We start from the raw sequence: 14,301 nt of genomic DNA, 5'->3' as shown, positions 1-14,301 counted from the left end.
ATTCAAAATCGTAACCATTTCGGATCTGCCTCCAACCCGCCTCCAACCCGCCCCCAACCCACCCCCAACCCGCCTCCAACCCACCCATTTCCGGTTTTCACCGGGGCGGGACGAGGGGCAGGCGACCAACCTGCTCCCAGGAGGCGGGTCGGTCATTAAAACCTATCAAGGAGGCTGCGGGCCTCCATTTTTCCACAGTTTCTGACTTCAACCCCGGGGGGCCAGGATTCCCGAACCTTCTCTTTCACACCACATGAAAGGAGGTGAGAAGGCCCGAGACGAACAGGTAGATGCCTTTCTGGCACAACTTGTGGGCCTGGAGGAGCAGGAGTGCTTCCCCCAGGCCTAACAAGCCTACCTGCAGTGAACCCCCCAATGATCCCGGACACCCCCCCATTCTCCGACGCCCCCCTTAACAATCACGGACCCCTGCCCAACCACCGATCCCACCCCCAATGATCGCGGACACCCGCGATGATGCCCGACCCTCCCAACAATTGCAGACCCCTGCGATGACCCCCGATCCCGACACCCCATGACTGACGTCCCCCATGTCCCCTGTGCTGACCCATGCTAACCCATACCCTCATGCCAACCCATGTCTCATGCTCACCCATGCCCCCGAGCCCACCCATACCCCCCCCCCCCGCCCCCCTCCATCCATACAAGCAAAGACTTAACTGAAGGCGTCCTCTCCCTCTCTGGTCTCCCGCTCGACTGAGACCAGCCTGTCAATCAGGCCGGTCAGTCGGAGGGCAAACCAACAAAAAATAAATAAAAGACGTCCTTACGTCAAAATCGTACTTCTAGGTTTCCGTCCTCAATTTGAACCCCCGTCCCCTTCTCGGCTCAGAGTCAAAATCATGCCCCCTGTGTTTTTGAATTCTGGTTTTCAGCAGGACATGTTTTCTTATTTCTATTTGAGTCCAATTTGTCATGTTTTTAATTTGTGTATCACATATTATATATATCAGCCTTGGCTCAGTGGTCTTGCCTCAGTTAGCAGTTTGTGGGTTCATGTCCCACTCCAGAGACTTGAGCACAAAATCTAGGCTGGCAGTTCAGTGCAGTACTGAGGGAATGCTGCACTGTTGGAAGTGCTATCTTTCAGATGAGACATTAAACCAAGGCTCTGTCTTCCCTCTTAGGTGTATGTAAAAGATCCCAAGGCACTATTTGAAGATGAGCAGGGGAGTTTTCACAGTGTCCTCTCCAACACCTTAAGCAGATTATCTGATTATTTGTTGCTGTGCACAAATTGTCTGCTGCGTTTCCTACATTACAACAGTGACTACACTTCAAAAGTACTTCATTGGCTGTAAAGCACTTTGGGACATACTAAGGTTGTGAAAGGTACTATATAAATGCAAGCTATTTCTTTCTTATTATTTAATTTCTGTTTTCTTTATATCCTTCTGTTTTTTTATAGAGTCATAGAGTCATAGAGTCATAGAGTTATACAGCACGGATAGAGGCCCTTCGGCCCATCGTGTCCGCGCCGGCCATCAGCCCTGTCTACTCTAATCCCATATTCCAGCATTTGGTCCGTAGCCTTGTATGCTATGGCATTTCAAGTGCTCATCCAAATGCTTCTTGAATGTTGTGAGGGTTCCTGCCTCCACAACCCTTTCAGACAGTGAGTTCCAGACTCCAACCACCCTCTGGGTGAAAAAGTTCTTTCTCAAATCCCCTCTAAACCTCCCGCCTTTTACCTTGAATCTATGTCCCCTTGTTATAGAACCCTCAACGAAGGGAAAAAGCTCCTTAGTATCCATCCTATCTGTGCCCCTCATAAGCATGTTGAATTAAAGGGTAGACTTAATAGTAACAATTTGTATTAATATAGCATCTTTAAAATAGAAAAACTGCCCAAGCTTCACAAAGGGGTTATCAGATAAAAAAACAAACTAAATATTTGGACATCACTAACTCCATCATCTCCAACACAGGAAATTATTAAATATTTAAACTTTAATGTCCCGACCCTTCCACGACAGCTGTGTGCTGCAGAATATTTTATCTAATTAGATGTGTATTCAGCAAAGGGGGCCTAGTCCCGGAGATAATGTCATTCATTTGGTGCCTCTTAGCTAAGAGGTAGAAGATTAAGGGAGAATATGACTGCTGAATAAAGACAGATTGTGAGCTTGTAAAACATTGAAGAGATTCCATTCAATTTACACTTGTATTACTGCCTTAATTTTTACTAAACAAAGTCAATCACTGGAAAGTCGATGACAAATTCCTTACAGGCATGTAAACGGAGAGATCTGGGGGTATATGTGCACAAATAGTTCAAGGTGGCAGGGCAGGTTGAGAAAGCAGTTAAAAAAGCACATAGGATCGTGGGCTTTATAAATAGAGGCATAGAGTACAAAAGCAAGGAAGTCATGATGAACTTTTATAAAACACTGATTCGGCCACGACTGGAGTATTGTGTCCAGTTCTGGGCACTGCACTTCAGGAAAGATGTGAAGGGCTTAGAGAGGGTGCAAAAGAGATTTACTAGAATGATTCCAGGGATGAGGGACTTTAGTTACATGGATGGACTAGAGAAGCTGGGGTTGTTCTCCTTGGAACAGAGATGGATGCAAGGAGATTTGATAGAAGTATTCGAAAACATGAAGGGTCAGAGTAGATAGTGAGAAACTGTTCCCATTGGCGGAAGGGTCAAGGACCAGACGACATAGATTAAAGGTGATTGGCAAAAGAACCGAAGGTAACATGAGGAAAAACTTTTTTACACAGCGAGTGGTTAGGATCTGGAATGCACCGTCAGAGGGGGTGGTGGAGGCAGATTCAATCATGGTCTTCAAAAGAGAACTGGATAAGTACTTGAAAGGAAAAAATTTGCAGGGTTACGGGGAAAGGGCGGAGGAGTGGGACTAGCTGGACTGCTCTTGCATAAAGCTGCATATAGAATGGCCTCCTATAACCTTTCTATGATTCTATGATTCTATGGTTGCCTTTTAAACTTGCTGGACTCTGTTGGCTGGGGTTACTTGGTTTTCCCCTAGATTATAAAATAAAACATGATTTTTAATTATTTATTGAATTTTTAGTGCTAGCACCAACAGCATCGGTACGCAAACCTGAAATTATGAGTTCAAAACATTGCATCTGATTCCTAATATCACATAGAGCAAACAAAAATGGGAAAGGAGCTAAGAAGTACAGTGAGTGGGTCCAAACGCATTTCATTTACCTCTGTCAGAGAAATGAAATGTTCCTCCCATCAGTTTGACTTTTCATTAGATCAACAGAGGAGGCTGAGAGGCAGAGCTGGGTGTTTGCATTATATATGTGGAAGCTGGCATAATTCTTCCAGATGATATTGTCAAAATGTAATAAAGAATATAAATAAAGTAGAGGGATCTAAGGATGGAGCCTTATCATAAACTGGAGCTAACCATATGCTCATAGAAAGAGAAGCTATTGAAGATGATGTAATGCTTGCATTGCAAAAGGTATGAGCAGAAGGGACAGAGTGATCCATGATGTTGAAGATAGTTAGAAATTAAATATTTATATCTTATTAAAACTTTCACTTCTGCACGAACTTCCTGTCTACAAAATCTTACTTTCTGGTGTCAAAGTTTTGTGTCAACGTTTTCAATGATAAATTGCAAGATCCATATTTAAAATGGAAAAAAAACCTTTGTGCCTGTTGCTATGTAATTATAGGTTTTGACCACCAGATAGTGCTGTATTCTCTTTTCTCCATAAATCACTCAAAGGGCTCGATATTAGCAAGGTGGCGGATTCTCAGCGGGGGGTCGACTGGGCGAGTGGGTAACGCGCCCGGTGAAATCAGTGTGCTCCGCACGGAATCGCAGGCTAATTGGATCCACTTACCTGTGCTTCCGGGTTTCCCGCTGGTAAGCTGCGTGGCGGGCGGACTGCGCTTGCGCAGTAAGGTCTGTCAGCTGGAGGAGCTCTATTTAAAGGGGCAGTCCTCCACTGACTGATGCTGCAGAAAATAGGAAAAATTACAGCATGGAGCAGCCCAGGAGGAAGGCTGCTCCCAGGTTTAATGATGCATCACTCCAGGTATCATTGGATGGGGTGAGGAGAAGGGGGAGGACAGAGATCTTCCCCACGGCGGGCGGGAGGAAGTGGCCAGCCTCTGCCAACAAGAAGGCCTGGCTTGAGGTGGCAGAGGAGGTCCCCAGCACCACCAACATATCGCGCACCTGCATACATAGATCAGCCGAAGTGAGTACACTTACTCATTTCCTTCCCCTCCGTCTGCCACATCACTGCCCCACCCCACATCTCCTTCTGCACTGCCAACACTACTCTGTCACATCACTCCTCACACCCACTCAAAGCTCATCCTCATCTTACCTGCACTTACTCACCTCGCCAGTACTCATCCCACTACTACCACTCAACCCAATCCTCATACAATCTCATGGCTCTATCTCATACTCACCCTCTCATGCATTTCTTTCACGGTCAGCCTCACTCAACCTGCCACTACCTGTGCTGCAGCCACAGGGCATGCATCACATATGTGCAGTAGGAAGCGTAAGGCAAACGTGTCGTGAGCATGAAGGGGGATGCACAAGGGTGTTTGAGGGTTTGTCATGGTGTTTACCTATAATTAATTTCTGATCAACTCACATAACGTATTATATTGTCACCACTACTGCCACATCTTTGCGAATCTTGTCTGGTTTGTGCAATAATGCCTTTTCCTGAGGATCACTATGAAGACCCACAACTGATGCCACCCATTGTGTCACTGAAGAGTGGGTGTAGGTGTATTTGCACGGCTCTTTTGTGCAGACGACTGAGAGACGTCGGCGATGTCCCCGGTGGCACCCTGGAAGGATGCAGAGGAGAAGTTGTTGAGGGCAGTGGTGACTTTGACAGCGACAGGTAAGAAGATGGTGCTCGGGCCAGCCGGGAGCAGCTTGGCATGAAGGAAACTGCAGATGTCCACGACTACATGTCGATTGTCTCTGAGCCTCCGTGTGCACTGCTGCTCAGAGAGGTCCAGGAAGCTGAGCCTGTAGACCCTGTGCTGAGGGTAGTGCCCTCTGCGACGCATCTCTCTCTGTGGTTGCCCTCCCTCCTGCTGTTCAGGTGGATATGTCACAGCACTCTGTTGTGGAGCTCCACGTGTCAGGGGTGGACAGCGTGGCCGGCAAGGCTGGTGATGCTGTTCGCCCTCCGAGGAGGTCATGACTGCAGCTACGGCGGCCCCCATCTGGAAAATGTACATCTGAGGAGGTCCGCAAGGTAGGTAAATGTGTCTGGACACTGGGGTAAGTGTGCAAGTTTATGAATTTTATTGTTAGGAGGAGGGTGATGGAGGCCAAACTTTGTCCAAAGTGACAGAGTGGCCTCCTGCAATGAGTGAGGGTCTTCCCCCACCACCTGTCAAATGGACCTTTGCAGCTGCCACAGGCTGATGGCTGCAACACGTCCATTTGAACTGGGAGTGTTTACCTCAGTCCGGGAAACAGTCTCAGTTTATTTCAAAATCCCACCCCTCCTAAAATATCAGGTCAATCAGGTCTGTAAATGACCTGAAGTACCTGTTTAAGTACTTTAAGTGGCACCCCACCGGCTTTAATTGCCGGTGGGAGTCCCACATGCGGGGGCTGCGTGTGCATGTCAGCGCGTCACTGGGGAACCCGGAAGTGGGCAGGTTGGAGCCGGGCTCCAGACCCGCCCCGGGAATCCCCGATTTTCACAACCCACCCGCCACGAACGCACCCGATCGCGGGTGCAAAAATCGAGCCCAAAGTGTTTTCTGAAAAATGTCCCTCTATCATTTTGTTCTTAGTAACTAAAAATTCTATAGCCTGGAAATTTGATTGGGTGGGACGCACAATGTATGCGCCTGTTCACCCGGGCGCAAGGACAATGTGAAATTCGTGCAGGCAATTCATTATAATGAGTCAGGTCTGCAACCAGCGCTACTTATTGGCTGCGTGCCTGCTTAGGGAATTGGGAAGTCAGGGTGCACCGGCCCACTTAAAGGCAGCCGGCTCCTCTTCTTTGAAAAAATGCCTGGGGACAGTTTACATCTAACTGCACAGACAGAATGGGCCTTGGGTTAACGTCTCATTTGAAAGAGAGCGTCTTCAGCGCACATTGCAGCACTCCCTCGGCACCGCACTGTGTTGTCAGCCTAGAGTGTGTACTCAAGTCCTGAAGTGGGGCTTGAATCTACAGCCTTCTGATTCGGACTTGAGAGAGCTACCACTGAGCTGTGTGTACACCATGATAAGTATTCCTTCAGACTAATTAAGAGATTTCTTATTAAATAAAGATTTTATTGACTTTGCACAAAAGCTCCGTTAAGCAGCAAAAGGGCTTTGAAAGGATGATGGCAATAATAAATATTCCAATGTGTTTAACAGGAAGCATAGACCCATTTAATGCCTTTGCAGTGTTAGGAGTTTTGTATTTATTTTATGTTTGCAGTGCTGTAAATGTGTCAAATCTACAATACAGCTTTTAAAAAATTAATTCATGGGATGTGGGCGTCGCTGGCAACGCCAGCATTTATTGCCTGTTTTATGCCTGAGGTCCACTTTCTACCCCATCTAGTGTAAAAAACATCCAAACAGGCAGAAAATGACTGGTTTTCTTTTCCTTGTTTTAAATATCCTTGACACTTTCATGTGTGATATCTGAAGTGTGATGCAATGCACATTAGACACAAGACTTATTTATAGATCCACATACACAGGTTTATTGTATTTTCACTTGATTCAATAAATAATGAGAAGTGGGAAAAAAATTAGTTTAGCTTTTGAATGGGAAAATAAAGACTTTTATTATATGATAGTAAAGCATGTCTTACTATTTCTCCATCAATAGCTCCTAATTGTTTTACAGTTTTGACAATTATGTGGAAGGTATTTTTGTGAGATTTCTGACAATAGGTAACTTTGTTAATCTAGAAGAATTGAATAGGAACAAATATCAAACTGCTTAAAATCACCCATGCTTCGTCCAAAAATGTAATTTTACATGAAACAATCCTTCTGATAACTTTATATTAATTAAAAAGTTCTGTTTTTAAGTAGAGTTCACAGAGAGTTAAAGCATTCTTTTACTTCAAATCCAGCTCAAAACAATGCAAAGATTTTCTTTCCATCTCACTCAATCTGTGTCAATCTACAACCCATCATAATTCAACATCGGTTGCCACTGACTTGGCAATCCCCAGCACATTGGCCTAAAGAGTAGTTGGTGAGGGAATTGGAAATGTTATACTGATGCAGAGGTGCTGCTCTTCTGAGCATGTAGTTACGGCACACTGTCAGGGCAGTGGTAAGGAGCTTTACTGTATATCTGACCTGACCTGTGTATTCTAATCCTCAGTACTGACACCCCATTGTTCATGAGTTCAAGAAAAAAAAGTCAACCATTGATATACCTGAAGCAAAATGTGTGCACATATATTTCCTTTTCAGGCTTATTTATGTACATTCTACTGCATCATAAAGCACCGATTGCTTTTGGTGTGATAATTCTTGAATTTTATGATCTGTGTATGTGATCTTATAGAAATTCTTCATGTAAATAAAAAATATATTTTTCACTGTGCTTTTGGCTGTATTCGTTGATCCCACTGTTCACATTTAGAGCTTGGTCCCTCCTGTCCCATATCTATTAGCCAAAGATTTAGGGTTTGTACAGCCACGTTTGTATTAATGTAAAGTGGTTTTGGAGTATGCATTGACACATAGGGGATGATTTTAAACCCCAAGAGCGGGTGGGTTGGGGGCGGGTGGGAGTTGAAAACAGTTTTTTTTGGGTCACAACCGCAACCCGGCTTTATTTCCAGATTTAACGTCGGCATGGGAAAGTACAGGCTTCCCACTGGGAATGCCAAACCCAAAAATTTTGCAGTCGCGACCCAAAAAAACGACTGTATTCGACTCCCACCTGCCCCCAACCCACCTGTTCTTGGGGTTCAAAATCACCCTCATAAAGTGGAGTTACAATTCAGGTGTCAGTGCCCAATCTAACACCCAAACGCTCTAAAGCCCAGTGAGATCCCTTCTAGGAGACCTCTCACAAACCTACTTTAAGTTTTCTCCAGTCGCTTTATAACTCCAGTACGGTCCAAAGCCACATTTCAAAAGTTTCCAGATGATCCTCTGAACTGTCTGGGAACCTCTAAAACTTTAAATAGAATATTTTTAAGGAGATTGTGCACAGATGCATCCAAAACATTAAAAATTAGTTGGTGAGGGATTGGAACTCTGTGTACATATCGAAACATAGGTGCTGCAGCCCCTTGGAGCCAGTCATACTGAGCTCGCTGTCAGATCAGCAGCTGCAGTATAACTGCAGCCTGAGAGTGTCGAGGGTGTGACAAACAGAAAATAATCACTATCCACCAATAGCTGGAGGTAATTTAATAACCCTTGCTTCATATCTCTGACAGATTTGTTGGCAAGGTCCATGAAACACTGGTATTTACTGAGGACTGAAGTACGAAACCCTCAGGGATAAAGCACATTCATCCATTAAAGACCGAGCTGGGCACTTCAAGTGGGAAAAGTATGTACAAGAGTATTAATGTGTAACAAAAGCATCTGTTTCTTTCAAACGTTATCTGTGACAGAGTGAAGTAAAATAACATTGTAAGTTTACGAAGTAGTTTGATATTTTGTAATAATTTCATGTGGTATTTGTTTTTCAGTTCCAATGTAGATCATGGAAGGTTCCTTTAAGTGGCATCCTTTAACAAATGATAGTTTTGGATGATGAGTAAAATATTCTTTTCCCAGAACTGCATTTATAGCCGAACTCAGTATTTATTATAATGTTAATTCTGGGCCCCGAGTTCAAATCCAGCCCAAAGCAGTTGCTGCTGCAACTTGATGATGGTCAGACTGAGGCCAGTCTGCAGTACAAGTCCAGTGTGCTGACTGCGCATTGCAGCTGGTTAATATCGATCTTAGATCAGTACCTGCACTATAACTATGGCCATAAAGTCTCAGAAATAATTGTTTTATATTATGCTTCTATTAAGTGATTTACCACAATCATTAATTATTAAGAACAGATAAAGTGTGCTATTATACAAAAAAATTATCTCAGGAAAAACATTATAATTATATATTTACAATAAGAGGACAGTTATGGGCTGAGAGCATCATTCTTATACAGGGTAGACTCTAGTTGGGAAATAAATAATTAACCGATTAACATTTGGAGCGTTAAGGATTGAGATATGGATAGCTACAGTTTCAAAACAGTTAAAAGCAGGAGTTTGTAGAAATTTCATGGATGGAATTTAGGTTTCAAAGAAATATACCAGTGTGTACATGTCAGTGGGCTAGGCTCTGTTACCATTACCTCTTTAAGTAATCCACTTACAAAAGTGAAGTAAAACATAAAAGTAAATTATATAAGTAATAATAAAACTGGACCGTGATTGAAAGATGAAGATGTGCTCGGGAGTTTAGTGTCTGTTTGGTGCCACCTAGTGAATAAAAATTGATTTACGTTTGACCCTTTATTCTATTGTACAAACTGTAATTGAGCCTCTATAATTGAGATACATTTGACAGATTTATGTAAATCAGTAAGTATCTGAACATCGTGTGGGTTCTGGTACCAGGGTACTGTTTTACTTTATACTAAAATGTATAGAAATACACACAGTATTAGCCACAGATTCCAATATAAGAGCATATCTTAATCTTCATATATCAGTAACAGGGGCACTGACCTTAACCAAAGAAGTTTCAGAAGGTGAATGTAAGCAACCGTTGTCTGTGTATGCCACTGAATTTACACCTCTGTGTGACTGCCTGGACTGTGGGTCTCCACTAATGTCATATTGACATAGAGCTCCAGAATGACTGGCTGGGTTAAAGAGCATCTGTTGTATAAATAGCTCAATGTAGTATGCTGCTGCAGCATTTTAACAGTGATATATGGATAGATAGATAGACATGATCCAGCTTGTCTGCAATTTTATTACTTGCATTAATTACAAGATTCCTACCCCGTCCAGCAAAGCTGAGTGAAAAGTAATGAAATCTATCAATTTCCTACAAGATTCACAGCCTAAAATATTTAGCAGCTCTTTGCTGGTGAATATTTTTGGAATGCAAAAATTATTCTAGTCATATAAATAAGAGTTGAAGCACAGCTCAAAATCATGCAAGTATTTTAGCCACAGACATGAATAGAATCAACAGATTCTTAAATGGTGTGGTAATGAGTTCCATTAGTTTACAAGACTTCAAAATTGTTAATTATTAAATATGCTAATTCAATCCTTGAATATTTAAGTTATATTCTTATTGAAGACTGTTTTTAATTTGGCATGCCTGTATTCAGCACAGGCATAATAGGCCAAATGGTCTCCTTCTATGCTGTAAGATTGTATTCAGTTTGGCCAACTCTAATCATTTTTATTGAAAACAACTACAGCATATGCATGAGAATTATTTACTAATCGGGGAGTACCACAATTTACCAATAGCTTTGTTTCTCAGAGATGCTTTATGAGTGTACTGAATTTTCAATAACTTACAATAAGCTACATACCAATTAGATTTAAATTAATTGTCGTCATCCCCTAGAACTCAAATATCATAATAAAAAATCTTTAACTGATTCATATTTTCTTGGAACATACAGGCTCATTTCAATACCTGTCAGTTCCTTTCCTGCAAATCAAAATAACTAAATTAAATCAATTATTTGGCACAGTTTTAAAAAAGTAATGGGGAAATATATCCAGCTCCAATGAAAGTTTTGGAGAAAGATATTTGTGTTACTGTCCTGTTGTTTGAACAGAGATGTTTGAAAGCTCTTTAACCTGATGGGAAAATTAAAGTTAATGAAGTACATGTCCATGTCTGACATTTTTATCAATACTGTTTTTCTAATTTAAGTCCTTTTTCCAATGTTTTAATTTTGTCATAGCATTTAAGAGGCAATTAGATTAGCACTTAAAGAAGAAAATGGTACGAGGAAAGAGCAGGTAAATAGGATTTGATTGGATTAGATAGGTCTGACATGGAGCTGGAAAGTGAGCTGATTGATCTCCCTCTATGCTGAAATTTCAATCTTCTAATCTGTGATTTTACATGCATTAACTAGAAGAACACCTTTTCTGTTTAAATTAGGGATGTGGAGGATATATAGTAAGATGGCATTAAACACCATAAAATATTCAATGAGTGACCTTGACTACATAACCTGAGTGACAGTCATGAATGAGTTATGTCAGAAGGCAGTAAGTTGAATATTTTGTAATATTCAAGACATACAACATTTTTAAAAATTCATTCTCGGGATGTGGGTGTCGCTGGTAAGACCAGAATTTATTGCTCTTCCCGAGTTGCCCGTCAGAAGGTGGTGGTGAGCCTTCTTCTTGAACCGCTGCAGTCCATGTGGTAAAGGTACTCCCACAGTACTAAACATGTTTACATCACAAATGTACTAATAAATATCATAACATCAGCACTTTCAGTATTAGTTAAATAAAATGTAAAAATGCCACTCCCTTTTAAAGAGCCAGATAGTTAACCAGAGCTTCTGAGTTCCTTGCTCAGACATGCTCAGTTGTCATGGTGCATTGCTGAGTTCCAGGTAACTTTGAGATTATGGTAATCAATGGACAGAATTCCACTGACCTCTTTTGTGGTATAAATAGAAAATATTTAATTAGTGAGCAAGGTCCCGGATGTCTGGAGGTGTGGGTGAGTTATTACCCTTCACGCGAGGAAAGAAATGCTTGGAATCTCGCTGTCACTTGAAAAATATTCTGTTTAGTCTATGGGCACATGGCTCCTAACACAAGTTAAAGGAATGTTTAAATAATTCCAGGGCACCACACATTGCTGTTTACATTTCAATGTAATTGTGTGTATATGTGTATGTGTGTATAATGAGTTTGAATTTTCATATGTTTGAAATATCAGTCCTCTGGGTGGTGATCTTAATGATCTTACTCATAGAGTATTGGGTGTTAATGTTAAGATCCCCACGCTTATATTTATTGCTAAACATTAAACATTAATGTCACTGAGACCATCTGTTGAGTCTGGTATGGGAAAAGACCATACTGGGAAAAGAACACCTGACTCCAGTACATGGCCTGGGATAACTAGGAAATGGGGAGAATTAAAAAAAGAACATCTTACCCTCAAACTAAATTTTATAAAATGATTAAATCACTGAATCAGTGGTTTTGACTGTACAGCAGTGATCGGCATAGAAGTGCAATAAGAACATAAGAACACAAGAAATAGGAGCGGGAATCAGTCATACGGCCCCTCGAGCCTGATCTGCCATTCAATAAGATCATGGCTGATCGTCTACCTCAACTCTGCTTTCCTGCCCGATCCCCATATCTCTTGATTCCCTTAGAGTCCAAAAATTTATTGATCTCAGTCTTGAATATACTCAACGACTCAGCAGCCACAGCCCTTTGGGATAGAGAATTCCAAAGATTCACAACCCACTGAGTGAAAAAATTCCTCCTCATCTCAGTCCTAAATGACTGACCCCTTATCCTGAGATTATGCCCCCTAGTTCTAGACTCTCCAGTCAGAGGAAACAGCCTCTCAGCATTTACCCCTGTCAAGCCCCCTCAGAACCTTATATGTTTCAATGAGATCACCTCTCATTCCTCTAAACTCCTGACAGAATAGGACAATTCGACTCAATCTCTCCTCATAGGTCAACCCTCTTATCCCAGGAATCAATCCAGTGAACTTTAGTTGCATCGCCTCTAAGGCAAGTATATCCTTCCTTAGGCAAGGAGACCAAAACTGTACACAGTACTCCACGTGTGGTCTCTCCAAAGCCCTGTACTATTGCAGCAAGACTTTCTTACTCTTGTACTCCAACCCCCTTGCAATAAAGGCCAACATACCATTTGCCTTCCCAATTGCTTGATGTGCCTGCATGCTAACTTCCTGTGCTTCGTGTACAAAGACACCCAAATCCCTCTGAACACCAACATTTAATAGTTTCTCACCATTTAAAAAAAATCCATTTTTCTATTCTTCCTACCAAAGTGAATAACCTCACATTTCCCCACATTGTACACCATCTGCCACCTTCTTGCCCACCCAGTTAACTTGTGTATATCCCTTTGTAGATTTTTTGGGCACGATTTTAATAAGGCGGCGGGATGGCAGTTTGAGGGGGGGAGGTCAATGAGCGCGCAGCAAACCCAATTAATAAAATCTTACCGTTCCGCACATGATTGAGACTTAATTGGTGCCCCTTAACGTTGTTTCCGGGTTTGCTATCCAAAAGCTGCGCAGCGGGCGGACTGCGCACCGGCATGACAGGCTGTCAGCTGGAGTGTCTGGATTTAAAGGGCCATTGCACTGATGGCTTTTGCTGCAGCAAGGAGCAAGCACACAGAATGGAGCAGCAGAGGGGCAAGCCAGCTCCAAGATTCAGTTACGCCTCACTTGAGGTGCTGCTGGCCGGGGTGAGGAGGAGGAGGGAGCTATTTTACCCGGCCAACAGGAGGAAGGACCAAGAAGGCCTGGCTCATGGTGGCAGAGGAGGTCACCAGCAGGAGCAATATTTGCCACACTTGGGTCCAGTGCAGGAAGCGTTTCAATAACCTAACTAGGTCAACAAAAGCGAGTACACTTACTGATTCCCCTGCATTCTGTGTTGCACATCACCACCCCCCACATCATTTTGCACTGCCAAGACAACTCCATCACATCACTCCTCCACACCCACTTAAGGCTCATCCTCAACTTACTTCACTTCCTGAGCATTGCCTCACCTCCCCATTCGTGACCCCACCACTACCACTCACCCCAATCCTGATCCAATGTGATGAATCTTTCTGATACTCACCCTCTGATGCATCTCTTTCACGGTCAGCCTCACTCAAAGCAATGCATTCATTGGATGACCACTTCACCCTCACTCACACGTCTGTACTTTCTTCCCATGTAGGAGAAGAGAGCGCAAAATGCACACAAGAGGGCAAGGATTAGAGGGGGGCCACAACAAATAGTGGTCCTCACAGAGGCAGAGGAGGAGGTGGCCCTGGAGATCAGCTGCACCCTCGATCGCCTGTCCGGCGGGGACGCCAAAACTGCCACCCCACAAATGTCTGGTGGCACAACTTTAATATTCATCACACACGACATGAATTGATGGTAACGATGATTAGCATGTTGAACACCTCAGTATGCTCATCGTAACATGACACATCTGTGATGATGCTTAATATTACCTTCTGTTCTCTTCCAGGCCCTTCAACAACCGAAGTGATGGGAGAGGGAGATTCCTCAGAGGAGTGCCCGGCCTCTGAGGGTGCAC

General features: G+C 43.0%; 1 protein-coding gene across 2 annotated transcripts in view; it reads left to right on the top strand.

The window, feature by feature from the left end:
* Positions 1-8,444: 8,444 nt before the first annotated feature.
* igfn1.1 (immunoglobulin like and fibronectin type III domain containing 1, tandem duplicate 1) overlaps positions 8,445-14,301 on the top strand; it is a 58,960-nt gene continuing 53,103 nt past the window's right edge. The window contains exon 1 of one of the 2 annotated variants that reach the window (XM_068007410.1): positions 8,445-8,535. The gene's annotated coding sequence lies outside the window, so the exon portion shown is untranslated. Of the gene's footprint in view, positions 8,619-14,301 lie in introns of both variants that reach the window. The other variant, XM_068007409.1, reaches the window with a different exon arrangement.

The sequence above is a fragment of the Heptranchias perlo genome, chromosome 27 (genome assembly GCF_035084215.1).
Source record: "Heptranchias perlo isolate sHepPer1 chromosome 27, sHepPer1.hap1, whole genome shotgun sequence".
Classification (NCBI taxonomy): Eukaryota; Metazoa; Chordata; class Chondrichthyes; order Hexanchiformes; family Hexanchidae; genus Heptranchias; species Heptranchias perlo.
Note: the sequence above shows the minus strand (reverse complement) of the source record. Positions and strands in the feature narration are given on the sequence as shown.